This window comes from Aethalodelphis obliquidens, unplaced genomic scaffold (genome assembly GCF_003676395.1).
Source record: "Aethalodelphis obliquidens isolate GAN/ISIS:26980383/991018 unplaced genomic scaffold, ASM367639v1 scaffold6, whole genome shotgun sequence".
Taxonomy (NCBI): Eukaryota; Metazoa; Chordata; class Mammalia; order Artiodactyla; family Delphinidae; genus Aethalodelphis; species Aethalodelphis obliquidens.
The window spans coordinates 12,550,573-12,569,466 of record NW_020837950.1 but is presented as its reverse complement, the minus strand read 5'-3'; the positions used below and the strand labels follow the sequence as shown (position 1 = coordinate 12,569,466).

The 18,894-nt window shown below is 39.6% G+C and overlaps 1 protein-coding gene across 1 annotated transcript in view; it reads left to right on the top strand.

The window, feature by feature from the left end:
• The first annotated feature begins 292 nt into the window (after positions 1 to 292).
• KLHL5 (kelch like family member 5) overlaps positions 293 to 18,894 on the top strand; it is a 75,566-nt gene continuing 56,964 nt past the window's right edge. The window contains exon 1 of the mRNA XM_027103157.1: positions 293 to 602. The gene's annotated coding sequence lies outside the window, so the exon portion shown is untranslated. The remainder of the gene's footprint in view (positions 603 to 18,894) is intronic.

Here is an 18,894-nt window from a genome sequence, read left to right as displayed (position 1 = left end):
TCAGGTCCTCCGCGCCCCGCCCGCTCCCCCCAGAGCCCCACCCAGCCTGACGTTCTCCTCCCCCACAAGCTCCCTCCCCGCAGCCTGCGGCCTTGCCTCCCCTCTACTCCCCGCCCTTCCCCCTTCTCCTCTCCCTCCCCGGGCCCAGGCCGTCGGCGGGCACCACTCCCGGGGCAAGGGAAACCGCCAACCGGGTGGCGGCGGCGTCTCCCGGGGCAGGCGGGCTGGCGAGGAGGGGCGGAGCCTGGCTGGAGGGGGCGGAGCCTGGCTGGAGGGGGCGGGGCGGGCAGCCGCTCGCGCCGCACCCGGACTGACTGGCGAGCCGACCCCCGACCCCCACCCGCCGGCTCGCTCGCCCCCCCTTCGGGGCTGTCAGACTAATTTTTCTCCCCACTGGCCTGGTGCGGCCTGACGGAGGTGGAGTGGCTGGCTCCGGGCCGGCCGGCGCCGGGGGTGAGGCTGCCGGGAAGGGGCTGGGGGCGCCCGAGGGGCCGAGCATCCCTCTCCTCGGCCCGCCGGCCCCCGTTCCCCGCTTTCCCTCCTTCTCCCGCCTGGCCGCCCCGCCCCGCCGTGACCACCGGGCGCCTCCAGAGCCCGACGCGGTAAGTGCGACTTTCTCCTCGGCGTCGGGGATGGGGCCGCAGAGGGCCGGCCGCGCGCCAAGGCCCGCTCCCCTCTCCGCGCGAGCTTCCCGCCCGGCCGCGGCTGCCCGACTCCGGACGGGCCCTCGGGAGGCGGCCCCGGGGCGTCTCGGTCCGGAGGGGTGGGCTAGGCGGGGACTTCCCCGAGCCGCGCCCGGGGCTCGAACCCCGGCCGGGTCTCCCGCCGCGCAGCCGAGAGTCCTGAGCGGCGTCTGGGCTGCCCTCGAGTTGTACAAAGTTCTGGACGCGGCGTTTGTGGCAGGCCTGCTGCGGCGTGGGCTGCTGTCCAGAATCAGTGCTTCCTCCCCGTCCTCTTCTACCAGTAAAACCAAGTGGAAACCATATCGAATTTTTTTTTAATTGTTACCCGCAGGCGATCATAATCTAAGTTTTTAAGTATATAATTGCCTCAGACCCGGAGTGAGGAGAATCAGAAAGAGACTTTATTTCAATAAAAACCGGCGTGTCTGGTTGAAACTTTTTCATTTAGGCGTTTCAGTGCATGCGCAGGGATCAAAAGCTGACGAAGAAAGTTTATTGAATCAAAGAGTAAAGCACTTCTGCCGTCTTTACTATCATTCCGTTTTTTAAAAAAAATTTTTGAGTAATAGATTCCTAAAATTCAAACGGTACAAAAGAGATACACAAAGTCTCTCGCCCCACCCACCAATATTACCAGTGTCTTGTGCATCTTTCCAGGGATCACGTATAATGCCAATGTCCTTCATTAAAACAAATAATAAAGTGAAACTGTTGTGTGTTAAGTGCCTAGCAATTACTGGTACCCAATAAATGGTAGTTGTCCTTACGTTTCCAAAAGAGTTTAATAAGTCTTTTTGGTATTAGACCGCTGAAAAACCAGTAGTAACTTTTCTTCTGGTTTAAGCGTTGCAAGTTTGATTATATTGTGAATGTGTATGTTCTATTGGCTTGTCATAACTATGTGGATACTTTTACACAAAGGTGACACTGATATTTTGGGGTAATGGGACAGGTAGGGAGATATCAATATGAAATTGTAAGAAAATAGGACTTAGTATATACAATAGATTCAAAAATGATTTGAAGCAACTTAGTGTCCATATAGTATTGTAGGGTAAAACAAAACTAAATGAGAAAAATTGAGGCAGAGCAGGGAAAATATGACTACGAAGTCAAGGGTAAGATAATACCAAGTGCATAAGATCCTGTACTAGAGGTGAGTGACCGTTTTGGCTCTGGGCTTCCCTAGCAGCCAGGCAGAAAAAAGAGAGAGTGGAATAAAATAAGTTTCAGTGTGTTTGTAATTCCAAGATAAAAACAAACCAGTTCTCCTGCATAAGCACGACATTTTCTAGTAATGAGGCCTGAGAGGAACATTTTCTCATGGGCCCTAATAAAAAGGAAGATTGTTGTGATGCAGTTGACAACAGCTTTAAAATATCCCTACAGAAACTGATGAATTTTGGTTAACAGTGTTCTTCAGTATAGGACAATGGTAAGACTCTAAAGGTGAGTTCTCTGAAGGCTTAACTTTATCCATTCATAATGTTTAGAATTACCTAGAACAGTATTTCCTGAACTGTGTTCTTAGGCATCAGAAATTAGTAGTTTATTTCTTAAAATAAGATTCTGAGCTCAAATAAGTTTGAGATAACTGGGTTAGACAAATTTCAATAGTTTTTTTTTCCTCAATTTCTTGGCTAAGGTTCAAGTTTACTGTCTTAAAGGGGGATGTATTGTGTGACCTTTTCCAAAATTATTTGACTATGGAACACAAATTGAGAACCACTGAACCTGTAGAAATGGGTGGATTGCCTATCCTTCAGGTGATTCTTTTTTTTTAAATTTATTTATTTTTGGCTGCGTTGGGTCTTCGTTGCTGCGCCCGGGCGTTCTCCAGTTGCGGCGAGCGGGGGCTACTCTTCGTTGTGGTGCACGGGCTTCTCATTGTGGTGGCTTCTCGTTGCGGAACACTGGCTTTAGGCGCGTGAGCTTCAGTAGTTATGGCACATGGGCTCAGTAGTTGTGGCTCATGAGCTCTAGAGTGCAGGCTCAGTAGTTGTGGCGCACGGTCTTAGTTGCTCCGCGGCATGTGGGATCTTCCCGGACCAGGGCTCAAAACCCTGTCACCTGCGTTGGCAGGCAGATTCTTAACCACTACGCCCCCAGGGAAGCCCCCTTCAGGTGATTCTTTGTGAATATTTCTTACAGCTGAGGTTTGATAAGAATTAGAGAGCAAAGGGTTTGAGGTTAGCCAGTTTATTAAGAGCCAAACTGAAGATAATCTAAAAGTCAGAATTTTTTTTTTTTTGGCTGTGCTGCATATGAGATCTTAGTTCCCTGACCAGGGATCAAACCCTCGACCCCTGTGTTGGACGTGCAGAGTCTTGACCACTGGACCTCCAGGGAAGTCCCTAAAAGTCAGAATTTTAAAATACTATATATCAAAGGAAAAGGCTGCTTTTCCCTGGAGTTCTTTTTATAGTTCCTCGTTGTTCTGCAAATTGCCAAATGATCTCGAGAACTTTTTCCTGTTCTGTGCTTCAGGGTACTCAGGGTCTTGAATTAAACTAGGTTTAGGCAAGTAGAACTCCTTAAAGGTTGACTTTTATTATTCTTGGATGTAAATATGTCATTAACATTACTTTTTATCCTAAACACTGTTGGTACTATTACTATCAAATCCTAGAATTCTGTAGCTGTAAGAGATCTTCTTGGAAAGCATGGTACATAATGGAAAGGGGTTTGGAGCCAGAAAATCTGGGATTGTGTCACTAATGTGCAGGGTTGTTTCCAGTAAGTTTATGAACCTCTCTGAATCTGTTTCCTTATTTGTAAGAGAATGATGACAGCACACAATTCATTCAGTAGATGTTGAGAGTCTAGTAGATACTGGGCAGTAGAAAAACAGCTTTAAGGGCACAAATGAAATAATGTATCAGGAATCCTTTACTGTCCAAATTTTTTCTGTTCTTGAGTGTAGATGGCAAGAGTTTGAACAGCAAGGAATATCATCCTATTCCAATATATTTGGTCTCTGAGTTTCAGATAGCAAGTAGTGAGGGGTTGAGAGAATGAGGGATTAGTCCAAAAATTTATTTGACTCCATCCAGTTGTGTTTGGATTTTGAGAGTTTGGATAATGAGTGATACTTCTATAAGAAAGTATTCTATAAATGATGCAGTGCTGTACAAAATGTTACCATTCTGAAGACAATGAGAGGGGTTTGCAGAGTATATCAGGTAGGATAAATAATGATGTGGTAACAAAAGCCCTCACATCTTAGTGGTTTAAAACAACAAAGGTTTGTTGCTCAGTCAGGCTCAGTTAGGGTCAGCAGGAGAGCTCTGTTGCAGTAATCATTTAGAGCTCAAGGTTGTCAGAGGCTCCATCTCAACACCTGCTTCCACATTTGTTAGGGAGGGGAGAAGACGTGATAAATTGCACATTGGCTCTTAAGGCTCTGCATGAAAGTGACACAGTAACTTCTACTGCCATTTCATTGGCCAAACAAGTCATATGACTGCAACCCAACTTCAAGGAGGTGGAGAACTGCAATTCTATCTCGTGCCCAGAAGGAGGAGAACGGGAATAGTCTTAAGAACAACCTAAGCAGACTTTATAGTACCACAAGTTAATACAAAATCTGAATAAATCAGATCCAGATTGTGTTTTTCAGTATTCTATTTAGAGAATAGAAAACAGCATTCCTTTGTGTATATATGTATATAATCGTAGAATTATGCTAATGAGAATTTAAAGAACGTATTTTATTAATTGGAACTGAAATGCTTTTGAAAACTCCCAATTAGACAAACTGGCCAAGTGGATTTCATTATTTTTTAATTATATGTCCATTCAATAAACATTTGTTAAATGTGGTGTGTATGAGGCAGGATGTTAGATACCATGAGGATAAAAAGATGAATGGAAAGTTTATACCCCAACAGAAAATAACTATAATTGAGTTCTCTCTCTTTCCCTTTCTCTTTAAAACAACATTTAAAAAAAATTAACAGAATCTTTCAATATGATAAAACCTGATTATGTATATATACATTGTTACACTTTGCCTCTAACCATCTTTTTTGGCCTTAGGGATTATTTGGTGACAAGTTATAGAAAATTAGTTAAACTAATTTAAGCAAAAAGGATGTTTTGTTAGAAAAGGGATATAGCTTTATGTCAAAGAATCCAAGGGCAAGAAGTGCAGCTGAGTCTCAGAGGCAACTGGCATCAATAACAGAAAGTTAGGAGCTGGGCTGCTTGCCCCTCTCCAGGTCTATATGATTTCTTGCCAGTGTCTCTCTCTGCACGTATACTTAATTCCTCTTTTTCTCTGTTGACTGGTTTTCTCTATTCTGCTGTTAAATGGGTGTGTTTAACCTAAGAGTTCACACACTTAAAGGAAACTAACTAGAGCCTTTAGCAATTCCAAAAGAACTACTTTTTTTCTAAGTGCCACAACTTGGTTAGTTCTTAAGTTAACCACTATCAGAATTTGAAAATAATAGAGTTGGCCCTAAAATATCAATATAACAAGTTAGGGTAATTGACAACTTTGTAATAAAGGAAGCAGTTCTAAGAGCTTAGGATGAAAGAAACCTGTGATGCTGGTGAAAGTTCTACATAATTAACATCAGCTTGCAAATATCCTGGGACAGGCTGATTAGAATAATCAGGATAAGAGGGTGGAACTAGAGCTGACTTGTGGCAACAATATCCCCTCCCCGAACACTGGCAAATGCCATCTCCATTGTAATCCTTTTAGCCATCCCTTCTCCCTCTCCCAAGGTACAGACTATTGAATTGTCTAATTCTTATAAGTCACCTACTTTTGATGCTAATGCAGGGCTCCCTGGTTTCTTCCCATGGTTAATAATGCAGAAGGGAGCACTTAATAGACTGCTTTACGCTGTTCTTTTCTATCCTCCAAATTGGTCTAGACACTCTACTTGGCATTTTACCCTTTAACATGATCACCATATTTCCCCACCAACTTAACCTATTTTTATTCTTGATAAATTTCCATTCTTTTTCTGTAAACTATGTACTTAGCTTCTCTAGAAAAGTTCCCTTGGCATTCTTTACCTATGCAATATCTCCTTTAGTTTTGGTTGAAAAATGTCCGTAGCTTCACCTTAGCAGACAGCTGAAGGGATGGACTGTGGAGAGGTAGTATATGTTACCTGGAAGAGGGGATCCCCAGGAACAAATAACAACAGAGGAAGGCGAGTAAAAGCTGTGTAAGAGATCAGGTGGGATTTGACAGGGATACATGTTAGGCTAAAAAAAAAGAGGAAGGGGTTGGGTTCAGATTGTAGAACATCTGGAACGTCATTCTAAGACATTCTTATAGTCTTGTTGCTGTGCAAATGAATGGGTCTTCTTGGGTTCAGACTCGTAAAACTACCTCAGGCTTGTTTACTCAGAAGGCTATCAGACAGGAACCACAGCTTGCCAGCAAGGCAGCATCACATATTACTCATCAGTGGTTGTAATCCTCACAGCAGGCCACGTAAGCCGTTCATGTAGCCACCTGGGAGACATCTCTCCCCGTGAAAGCTTAGGTGCAAGGAGACAAAGCTCACAACAGGAAGATGCGAAAGCTGAGTTGGCTTAAAATCCTCGTGTCCCACAGGCGACAGTTCTCTCTTACAGGATTCCATAGACTTAGCTTCCAGGGTCCCCACAGGGCATGTGCCAATTACAAGAGCCACCACACTTAGGAAAGTCAAAGTTATGGCTTCTTAAGAGGTATTTATAGTTCATTTATCATTCCTCTGAATCCAGATGCAAATTTACTAATCGGGGGATCATTTTTATTATAAGCAATGTTGCCAGGTAACATAGTCGACATACATACTTCCATCAGATTGCCAGGGGAATAGAGCCAAGAGAGTTAGTTGAAGGTTAGTAGTAGAAGGGAAACATTTTTTTTTTTTTGCGGTACGCGGCCTCTCACTGTTGTGGCCTCTCCCGTTGCGGAGCACAGGCTCCGGACGCGCAGGCTTAGCGGCCATGGCTCACAGGCCTAGCTGCTCTGCGGCATGTGGGATCTTCACGGACCGGGGCACGAACCTGTGCCCCCTGCATTGGCAGGCGGACTCTCAACCACTGCGCCACCAGGGAAGCCCGGGAAAAAGATTTTACCCACACTTGTCATTATCCACAGTGTCTTCCATAGTCCTTTTTTCGTTTGGGAAGTACTCAATAATATTCATTTTGCTTATGTTAATGTAGTGTGTTTTAACTCTTCGTGACAGAAAGTGTGAAATAGAGAGCTTGAGAGAAAGGGAAGACTGGAAAGGTAGGCAAGGACTACTAGGTTGTCAAAAACACTGAATTCCATACTAAAGACCTTGGCTTTTATTTATCTTGTAGGTGATCAGGGAAAAAGAAAGTTTTAAGTAAGAGTGATGTCAAGAATTACACTTTGGAAGGTTAACTTTGGCTATAGTGTGAAGAGCAAATTAGAAGAGATTTAAATTTGAGGCTGTTTGGTTCATTTCTAGTAAATATTTGCCTTTCTTTGGGGAGATATTTCTCTTATAAGCAGAAAGAGGGAATATTCAATTCTGTGCTCTGCAGTTTAGAATTGCTGGACAGCTTCAACATGGTCCACTGGATGGAACCAGTTCATCTTTTTAAATTTATTTGCCATCCCCCCCAACCCCCAACTTGAAGACTGAGAGTTTGGGAGGACTGCTGTGAACTGCCTGAGAACATTGTATTAACACTAAGAAATAATCCTCGCCTCCACTGGTCTCCACTGATCGCCATTTTACTCACTAGCATGCCTTAGTTTGCTTTTTGCCAGAGTTAAATTATAGAACAGTCTTTTGGTGGCTTTTTCACTTCTTTTCTTTCTTTCTTTCTTTTCCCCTTTTTTTTGGTTTGGTTTGGGTTTTTTAGGCCTGGTTGTAGGGCAAGCCAGGGAGTTTCTTTAATAGCTAACTGGTTTAACATTTGTAGTGATTAACCATTTCTAATTATGAGCAGTTGAGAAACCTAGTGCTTCATGTTTTTCTCCTCTCTATTGCTTACATTGCCCTTTTTACCCTTTCCTTACCCAGCTTACACTGTTCTATCTAATATAAAATACAGTTCATAAAATCTGATTGATCCTACAGCAGAGTCAAGTTGATCTGTGATGGGCTCATTATGTTCCAAGAACTCAGGCAATTTTGCTTGATTATATTTGTGTCTAGAGAGTACTGATTGATTACTTTTTTCCATCACCATAAAGCTACAAAGAAGACAAACACTTACTGGATTTGGTTCAGGTCAGTAAAAGACAAAATTATGGTTATACAGATTATTACTTTTTATGGTACATAAGACAGCTATGTGCACATGCCAAACATAAAGTATCCAGCAGGAATTTAGCGGTGGTTTGCCATCAGATTTATGGTATGATTTTCATCCTTGTGCCGCAGCAAATACATACTTAAATTCACAAAATCTAAGGAGGTGGTGCTAAGGAAGTCTTTCGTTTTGACCTGTCATCAAGTCAAAGGGCTGTTTTCTTTTTGTTTGTTTGTTTTTTGTTTTTTTTGCGGTACGCGGGCCTCTCACTGTTGCGGCCTCTCCCGTTGCGGAGCACAGGCTCTGGACGCGCAGGCTCAGCGGCCATGGCTCACGGGCCTAGCCGCTCCGTGGCATGTGGGATCCCCCCAGACCGAGGCACAAACCTGTGTCCCCTGCATCAGCAGGCGGACTCTCAACCACTGTGCCACCAGGGAAGCTCCAAAGGGCTGTTTTTTAAAGTCAATATTTTGTTATAATCATGCTATGGTCTTCAAAGTATCAATTGTGATAACTTTTATAGATGAGTTGGGGATTAAAAGGCCATATAATATTAGTTTAGCTGATTTTTAAAATGTAACTTGTTCTACTACAAGCTGTTAGTACCAATAGACAGTTGAGGGATGAAAAGGTACTTTTGATGTTAATGTGGGTCAGCACTTCACGCTATAAGAAATAGTGACAGAAGTTGGGAGGGAGCCAAGTGGGGCAAAATCTGTGAGGCATTTGTACTTGGTGAATAAATGCCATATTGGCACTTAATTGCAATAATGATGAACTTAGTATTTTGTTATATTAGGAGTGATATGGTAAGTACTCTTTTTTTCTTGCTTATTGTCTTTTTGCTTTTAGTTTGGTCAGTCTTACTGATAAAGCATTTAAGTCTGCTCTATGGCTCTCTTCTAGATAGCTAACCTTGATAACCTAGACTCAGCTACACTCTGAGTCTGCTTCCCAATTTGGACAATGAGGGTAAATACCTACTCTACCTTCTAACAAGGTAGCTGTGGGTTGCAAATGAGAATACTTTAAAAGCAAGAAGCAGTGTGATGTACTTGACAGTGTATGGTCTTTAGAGCCAGTCTTGGATTCAAATTGAACCCTGCTACTCACCAGACAGATACATGTAGCCTCACTTCACTTCAAGGTCCTCACGTGTAAGGGGAAAGCGGAATGACCCCTGTTTGCCCAAGTGTCTGTGACAACTGAATGCCCCATTCAGTGTAAAGTATTCCGTGTTACCCTGCACATTTGCACACTGAGGAAGTGGTAGCTGGTTTTACAAATTCAGATTCTTACTCAGTTCTTCCACGTGCTACTTACTTAGTCCATTTATCTTAAGAGAAAACTGAAGATCGAGGAGGTAAAGTGATTTGTCCAAATTATACAGCTAGCTGGTGAGTGGCTCAATTATTGACTCAAGTTCTTTCTGCTCTACCACTTAGGCTACCACTAATAAGTGACCATGTGGGAAAATGACAGCAACTATCTGTGAACTGACTCATGGTTTTAACCTAACACACTCTTTTCCCTCTGTAAAATGTACTTACTGATCCCAGGGGCCAAGTGATCACTCATGGCTGAGTAGGCTACTCCGCAGCAGACCTGCATGACTCTGTGCCTACCTGTTGAGTTGGGTACTTACCAAAAGTTGGTTGTTTTTATTCACAAACCTATTTTTAACAGTTAATGCTTGTTATGGTAACTATAAAACATTGGTAAACATGTAAATTCATGAGAGTGTAAGAAAAAGAGAATTCATTCTTTGAAAATTAAGTTGACTGCTTTGGGACGTCATCTCAATATAAATGAATTATTAACAAATTTGCTATCAAATTTGATGAAGGCTGGATAACTGTAAAAGACTAGGGGGAACATCATCAAAGCCTAAACCAGAGGCTGTTAAAGTGTTCAAGTCCATGGTCCAGCTAACTGGTCATTAGACTATTAGTGGTTCTCAAGGAAATAAGGAGCCCACACCAGAATGTAAATTAACTACATCATTAAGCACACTGTTTGGTTCAGCTGAGAGTTTTTTTTTGTGGTAAAACTTTCTCCTTGAAGGAAGCAGTGCATTAATTTACATTCTGGCGCAAGTTTTTTATCTCGTGGTGGATAGACCATTGGACTAATGGATTCTGTATTCATATTCTTTCAGAAGTGCTTTTAAGTTCTCTCTCCATTTATAGAAGCAATAAGTGGAAATCGTAGATGATGGGTCATTGTGAGCATGGCTTATGCAAGAAAGAGGACCCAAACTCAGTAGGAGGCCCACGTCAAATATATGGCATTAACCCTATATGAAAAGATTTATGAATGAATGTGCATTTATGTTTAAATTGAAATAAAACCTTTAAGAATATGTAAATATAATTTTTACGCTTACTAACTTTTTCATTTAGTGGACCGGCTATGGGTTTCATCCAACAAGGGGGCTTTTATTATACTTAGAATTCCAGCTTAACTGGAAATATATCTTTGACCTCTGCAGCTATCTTAGCATCCTGTGCTTGCCCCTGTATATTTTTACCATGCTGTATTGCAGTTTTAAAATTGAATGTCAGTTCATGTATTGTAAGTGCTTCAAAAGCCGTAGTCCCTTCTGTAATCTTCATAGAGTTTCCAGTCTAGGGAAGAAGGCAGACATTAAGTAAATAATTTCAGTGAGATTATTGAATTATCTGAGCAAGTAGTTTGGAATGCTATGTGACCATATAGCAAGGAGACATAATTTAGTTTAAAGGTTAAAATTTACCCCACTCATTTTTTTTCACCTTGATCTCATATAAGTATATATCACAATACTTTTAGGGTACATAAAGAAATAAAATCCTTGTATTAGATGGCTATTACCATGAAATTAGTCTTCAGTTTTCAGTGTATAGGAGAGTTCTCAACTGCTGTTTTCAATCTACCGTATAACTTACAAAGCTAAACTAAATCTCTTAGCTTGTTACAGCTGAATTTAAATTCAATACTTATTTTTAATTTTCATTTACTGTTTAATCAGAAATATTTCCCAAATATTTTTAACAGAGTGAAAGATTTAACATTGTGCTAGAAATTTAATTTTGGATTTCAGAGTGTGTTTCTAAGCTTGTTTTTATTACAAAAGAGATTTTGATGCCATGTGTTTGTAGTAAAAAGTGGAAAGAATGCAAAGATAACCAATGTTAACAGCCCAGGATTCATCTATCCACGCTTTAAGTTTCTGATTTCTTAAATAGATTGTAGATTGATTTTTAACTATAAGCTAAATATGGCTCTAGACTCCACATTCCTAGCTATTTTGTTGCTAAGTAAATAATTAAAGCTAAGTTTGTCTAAAGCTACACTCCGTCCCCCTGAAACTGTATCCTTCTTACTTCCTTATTTATGTTAATATTACCATTCTTGCAGCCACCCACATTTGAAAATGCTGTCGTCTTTGACTTCTTCCTGTCCATTTGCCACAGACATTTTATCAGGCCTGTTTTTGTAGTATCTTTAACACCCACCCCCTTTTCAGATCTCATTGCTTCCTGCCACCTCAAAGAGTTTTCTGATTTTCCTACCAATGGCATCTGCCCTCACAAATCCATTCTTCACTTAGCAAGTTAATTTTTTTGAGGTATACCTCAAAATTCTTAACTCAAGAACCTCATCCTCTCTCAAATAAAGGACATACCTACCTCTTGATAATTAGTAAGGGTTTCATTCAAAACCCTCTTCTGCTATATTTTAAGATCTTTCAAGGTCTGTGCCATTAATTTATTCATTTATTCTTTGGTTTAAATTCAGTAAAAGTTTGAATGTCGTGCACTATACAAGTTGTTACAGATATAGTGGCCCCTGACCTGATGGATTTTACTGTCTATTTTCTCATCTTTGAGTTCTTTCTGCTTATAGCAAAATTTGTTGAGTTTATATAAATACAGGATTTTTTTTTCCATTTATAATGTTTGCTTTTAATGAGTTTGGGGAAGAGGTACAGAATATCTGTTTCTGGAATTAAAGTTAAAATTAAATCTCAAATCTTTCCTAACCTGGGTAAATACTTGACTGACATTTTCTGCTGTTATACATTTTTTTGTTTTGCGGTACGCGGGCCTGTCACTGTTGTGGCCTCTCCCATTGTGGAGCACAAGCTCCGGGCACGCAGGCTCAGCAGCCGTGGCTCACGGGCCCAGCCGCTCCGTGGCATGTGGGAACTTCCGGACCGGGGCACGAACCTGTGTCCCCTGCATCGGCAGGCGGACTTTCAACCACTGCGCCACCAGGGAAGCCCTGCTGCCATACATTTTTAAATGTTAGTGGAATTATATCAGTCTTCAAATTTTTAAAATAAGCCAAGTTCTCATAAAAGACCTAATTTGACAGAGCTTTAAAAGTGTCCTGGAATTATCAAACTTTAAAGGGTTCTTTGAAATCATGTGTTGTAACTTACTCTTTTTATAGTTGAGGGGAAAATTGGGGAGGTGAAGTGCTGCTAAGTTAGTACAGTAAAATTAATTCTTGATGTGTTTTATGCAATATGTAGTACACACTTAAAACTATAGGAATAGATTCATTAAAATTGATTACTCATAAAACAAATACTGTTTTCTTAAAAACACTATGTGATAAGAGGTTTGTATAATAATGATTACACATATAAACCAGTTACTAAATGGTTGTAATTTAAATTGTTGAGTGAAGCCATAGCTTTAAAAGCCATACTGTTGAAGTGAGCTCATCTGCAGTGTATCTTAATGACATCTCAGTGTTGCTATTGTCATATTGAGTAATGTCATCTTTTAAATTCACAAACTAACATATGAGAAGTTTTGAAGCAGAAATTGCATGTGGATTCCTTAATTACTTTTAAAATAATGTATTCATAATTGACACCTATTTTAAATACTGTGTGAGCTTTTGTATCTCAAATTTAAGTAAAGCAAAGTTATTAAAACAAGAAAGAGGTACAGAATATAATTTGATAATCAGTTTGAAGAAAGAAATGTCAGTCTGAAAAGGTATCTGCTGTTTAGCCAGTAGATTTCAAAGTGATACAAATTTTATGCCTAAAGAATGAAATAGAAAAGAGAAATTCTTTGAGTAATATATTGTGATTTTTTTCTTAAGTTGAAAAAATACTAAAAAGGTTTTGTCACCAGAGGTAAATGTTTTCTAATATTCTTTTAACATTTGGTTCTTAAGTTTATTTTTATTTATTTATTTTTTTTGCGGTACGTGGGCCTCTCATTGTTGTGGCCTCTCCCGTTGCGGAGCACAGGCTCCAGACACGAAGGCTCAGCGGCCATGGCTCACGGGCCTAGCCGCTCCGTGGCATGTGGGATCTTCCCGGACCGGGGCATGAACCCATGTCCCCTGCATCGGCAGGCAGACTCTCAACCACTGCGCCCCCAGGGAAGCCCCTTAAGTTTATTTTATAATTTCAAAAATGTACATAATAAGTATATATCTTTTATTATTGCTCTTATAGTTATTGGATTCATTCATTAGAGAAATATTTATTCAGCACCTGTCTTTCAGGTACTGTTTTAAGTGCTAGGGCTACAGCAGTGAGTCAAACAAAGCTGTACTGCAGCTAACTTTGTGGTGAGGGTAAAGATAATAATAAGGGAATAGCATCTAATATGCTAGGGGATGATAAGTGCTGTGAAAAAAATCAGGAGGGTCAAGGGGATAGAGAATGATGAGGGATCTAATTTATATAGAGTAGCCTGTGCAAACCATTTTGATAATTTAACAATGTAATGCCTTTTAGTATGTATTGCTCTTTCATAAATAATTACCCTAGGAAGGACTTCTCATCAGAAATGCATAAATTTTTGAGTGAAACAATATTATATTGTATAGTAAAAGTTGATGGGACAGAAGAAAAAGTGTTATTTAAATAAATGCTGAATTCCATGCCATGAAAACCTTAATGCTTAAGTTTACTACATATTTTTCATAAAGTATTTGGCCCAAGAATTCAGTTAAAGCTGGGAAATATTCTGTAAACCCCTTTCTATCAGTGGGTTATAACAAGCTACTTTATGAATAGATCATTTTTTAATGTATTTTGTTAGAGTAAAGATTTTCCCCCAAAATACCCATGCTTAGACAGGCTTAAGCTTAGGTGAAAATTGTTAAAGACCTAGCTATAAAGGATTTTGAGCAAATTCTGTCTTTGAGGAGTATTTTCCAACTTTGCTTACCTAAATTCTCTCCATTTGTCATCATTTCCATTATTCAATATGACATTTAAAATTTTTGTTGCAATAGTGATCTTTTATTTTTTAAGTCTTTTATTTAAATATTCTATTTTAATGGTCATGTTATCCTCATTCTAAGTTCTAATTTGTTTTTTCTTTGATTGAACTTGCTAGGAGGTAAGAGAAGATACCAGCAAATTTTTTTGTGTGTGTGGCGTGTGAGCTCTAGAGCACATGGGCTCAGTGGTCAAGGTGTGCGGGCTTAGTTGCCCCACAGTATGTGGGATCTTAGCTCCCCGACCAGGGGTCAAACCCATATCCCCGGCATTAGAAGGTGGATTCTTTTTTTTTTTTTTTTTATACAGCAGTTTCTCATTAGTTATCCATTTTATACATATTAGTGTATATATGTCAATCCCAATCTCCCCATTCATCAGTACCAGCACATTTTTAAAGAGATAGATCTCTAATTCTGTCATTTCATTTCTTAATTCTTTAGTTTCTCCTCTAATCTTTATTATTTCATGACTCCTTTTAGAGGACTTATTTGGTTTTCAACTTGAATAGACTGACTAGTGCATGTCTTTTCTTTCCTTTTTAAATAATCAATGCATTTAGAAAGTCATAAATCTTACAGTAGAGGAAATATCCCACCTACAATGATTATCCAAGCCATCCACTGTGGTTAGGTGCCATTCCTTTTTCTTTTATCAAAGTCTTCACTTTTTTTGCTCCAGTGCTTTCGCCTGCAATCATCAATCTCACCTTCCTGTTGGATCATTCTCATCATTCTAATATGTTCTGTGTTTTGTAAAATCAACAAATAAACAAGCAGGCAAAACAAATCCATTGCCTTGATTCCTCAACTCTTCCAGCTGTAATCTCATTCCACAGCCTCACTATTGAGCAGAATTTTCTGAAGGCGTTGTCTGTACATGCTCTCTCCATTTCCCATCTTCCGTTACTCTCAACCCACCGCAGTCTGGCTTTGGTCCCCAGCCCTTTACTGAAACTGCTCCTATCTGATTTGGCAAAATTTTTATATTGCCAATTCCAGTGGACATTTTTCTTTTCACGTGGTACCTGACCTCTCATTTGACATTGTGTTTGCGTTGAAACACCTTTATCCCTTGACTTGCCTAACACCATACACTGCTGATTTTCCTCTACTTCATTGGTTGTTCCTTCTTAGTGTCCTTTGCCTTCATCTGTTAGAGTTCCTTGGAGCTTGGATCTGAGCTCCAGGAACATTTATCCAGCTACCTGACATCTCCACCTAGATGTCTCAAAGTTGCCTCTAACTTATCAAGAAATGAACACTAATTTTAAAAATATCAAAGCTAATGAGAAAGTATGATAAAAGGACTGGATATAAGATAAATGTACTTAATACTTTTATTATAATGGCAATAACCATGTGGAAATGCTAGAAAAAATTTATTGCATTTACAACAGTGAAAAAAGAGAAAATAAAAGAACATGATAAAAATTTTAATAAGAAAGGCACAGGACGTATAGTTAAAAGATTTAAAAATCTTATTAATGAGCATAAGATCTGAACAAACTAAAAAACATGCTTGGATGTGAAGCCTTGATATCATAAAATGCCAACCATCTTAAAATTAATACACAAATTTAATGCAATTCCAATTAGAATCTCAATAGGGTTGGATTTTTTTAAAAATATTTATTTATTTATTTATTTATTTGGCTGTGCCAGTCGTGTGCAGGATCTTTTAGTTGCAGCATGTGGGATCAAATCTGGGCCCCCTGCACTGGGAGCATGGAGTTTTAGCCACTGGACCACCCGGGAAGTCCCTAGGGTTGGAGATTTTTGTTGAGAGGATTGGGTAATATTATTTTAAAGTATATATAGAAGAGTACATATTCAAAATTAGTTTAAAATTTATTGTAAAAGACTATATGTGTAGATAGGAACTTGCTTTAACAAATAATAAACATATTGTAACTGTACTGTAATTAAAACACTAATATTGGCATAAAAATAGACAAATGGTGCAACAGAATTAGCATCCTGAACTGTTAAAATTCATAACAAAAATAATACCTCAATTCAGTGGGAAAAGGGTGGTTTATATCAAAATGATGTTGATAATAGAGGGCTCATATTAGAAATATAAAGAATTATAATACTTATTGTTGACTGGTGGGCCTGTGAAAATGAATGAGGATACACTCACTTTACTTTTGAAAATATAAATTTCAGGAAAGTAAACTATCTTTTCAAATTTAAGATGCACATACTTGCAACCCAGCAGTTCCACTCCTGTGAATAAATTCCAGAGACACAAAAGCCTCACAAGGATGTTTATTTCAACATTATCTTAATAGCATAAAACAAAAAAAACTGAAATCAATCTGCATGCCCACTAGCAAGGAAGTAGTTTAATAAATTGTGTTTTACAATTATGGAATATTATGCAACTATTAAAAAGATCATTATTAGTTTATATTTCCATGTATATAATTTTGGTGGGAAAAGCAAAATGCCAAAAATATGTATACAGTATGATCTCTTTTATAAAACAATAACAAAAACTCCTATATATGTGTATATAAGTTTGGATATGAATTTTATAAACAAAGAGAAAGGTGTGAAAGGCTGTACACCAAGCTTTCAACATTGATTACCAGGAAGAAGGAGGAAGATTGACAAAATAAGTGTCTCAGTGAAAAAAGCATGCAGTATGAGTCCACCTATACAAAAGGTTGGGGTGGTGGTGAGCTTTTGTATATACATGCGTATGTATGTATGTATGCATGTAACCAAACCCATGACTATTACAGCAGTGGTTAAAGGCTGCTACTTGGCCTTTGTCAACCCAAGATCCTAGTATCCCTTTAAAATCAGAAAGCCTATTTCAGCGGCTAATCTCCCATATGCATCTCTAGTCTACTCAGAAGAGCTACTACATTAAAGAGGTATTTATTTAATGTATATCTCACTACCTTGGTGAAGAGGGTCTTTGGCCCCTCTTGGGAGTGGAGGCATGGTTCAACATTTTAACGTTCACATCTTTGGATTTCTTCTCTATATCGGGAAATGTCTTGCATATCAGTGGTCTTTTTTAATAAATTTTTTAAACTTTATTTATTTTTGGCTGCATTGGGTCTTCATTGCTGCACGTGGGCTTTCTCTAGTTGGGGCAAGCAGGGGCTACTCGTCGTTGTGGTACACGGGCTTCTCACTGCAGTGGCTTCTCTTGTTGCGGAGCACAAGCTCTAGGCATGCGGGCTTCAGTAGTTGTGGCACGCAGGCTGTAGAGCGCAGGCTCAGTAGTTGTGGCGCACGGGCTTAGTTGCTCCACAGCATGTGGGATCTTCCTGGACCAGGGCTCGAACCTGTGTGCCCTGCATTGGCAGGAGGATTCTTATGTACTGCGGTACCAGGGAAGCCCATCTCAGTGGTCTTTAATGAAGTCCACTCTTGTGTTCAGGCTCCAACCAATCAACCAAACAGCAAAACAATTAAAATTAGCTTTTGGAGCTGGCACAGTGTAAATGGACTCTCTGGTAATTGTTCTCATGTTGACAGATTGAATTTGAAATTAGAAATTATATTTATATAAAATTATATATATCAAAATGTATTCTTTATTTGTAATGTTCGTTTAATTATCCTTTTCTCTACCAGAGTATAGCCCTCTTTAAAGAAAGATCTTTGTTATTTATTTTTCTACCTCTTGTGGTGCCTTAAACATGTAAATGCTTCGTAAATACTTATTTGCATGAAGACAGTGATGGCAAGATCATTATGAACTACTACAGTGGCATTTCTTCATTGTGTGGGTCTATACCATGCACTGCAAGATGTTTACCATCTCTGGCCCCTGCCCATTCAATGCCCATAGCCCTCTCTTGTCATTCCAACAACTAAAAATCCATGCCCCCTACTTCCAGAAGCCTTTCTGGGGTGTGGGAGCAGAGAGCTGTTGCTGCCTTTGTTGAGAACCACAAGGCTAGAGTAATTGGAGAAGCCTTTCTAAGGGCAGCAGTATCTGTGCTAAACCTTGAGGGATGAGTGGGATTTCAAAACCAGAGAAATTGGGACACAAACAGCATGTAAAACAGGAAGCACAGTAGACTGTCTTAACTGATGAAGCAGTGTGTCCATTTGGAAAATAGTTAGAAACAAAGTTGGATAGGTAGAGTGGAGTTAGAAGGGTGTTGATAAAAGGAGTCTGACAGAGGTGAGAGGAGAGGGAATGGTGTCATTTCATTCTCTAATGCATCCTGCATACTACTGCCAAATTAATTTTCTAAAACATTGCCCCGTTCAACAGTCCACTTAACATTGCCTGTTAGCCTTTACACCTTTGATGTATGTTCAGGGCATTTTATGTCATCTTATGCATCCAAATTTATCTCTTATTACTCCTTAATATTAATTAGGTATTTCTGGTTGGCTGATCAAGCTGATATTCCCCCCTCTTTCTTTGTCAGTGTGCTCACTTCATGCTTTGTTAATATCTTTCTTCCTTTATAAAATCTTTCATCATTCTGGCTGTAAAACTTCTTACTATTCTTAGAAGCCTTCTCCCTAATGAAACTGGCCCATAGCACTCCACACCATCCTGATACCTCCTTTCTCTTTCTTATAGTATTTATGGTTTGTCCTACAGTATTTGGCACAAAATTATATATGGCTTTTCATGCCTATTAGTCTTATTTCTCTGAATAATTTTTATTCTCCTAAAGAGCTGTGTGAGGTTAAGATATACCTCACAATATTTTTGTAAGCCTCCAAAGCAGCTTTTTTT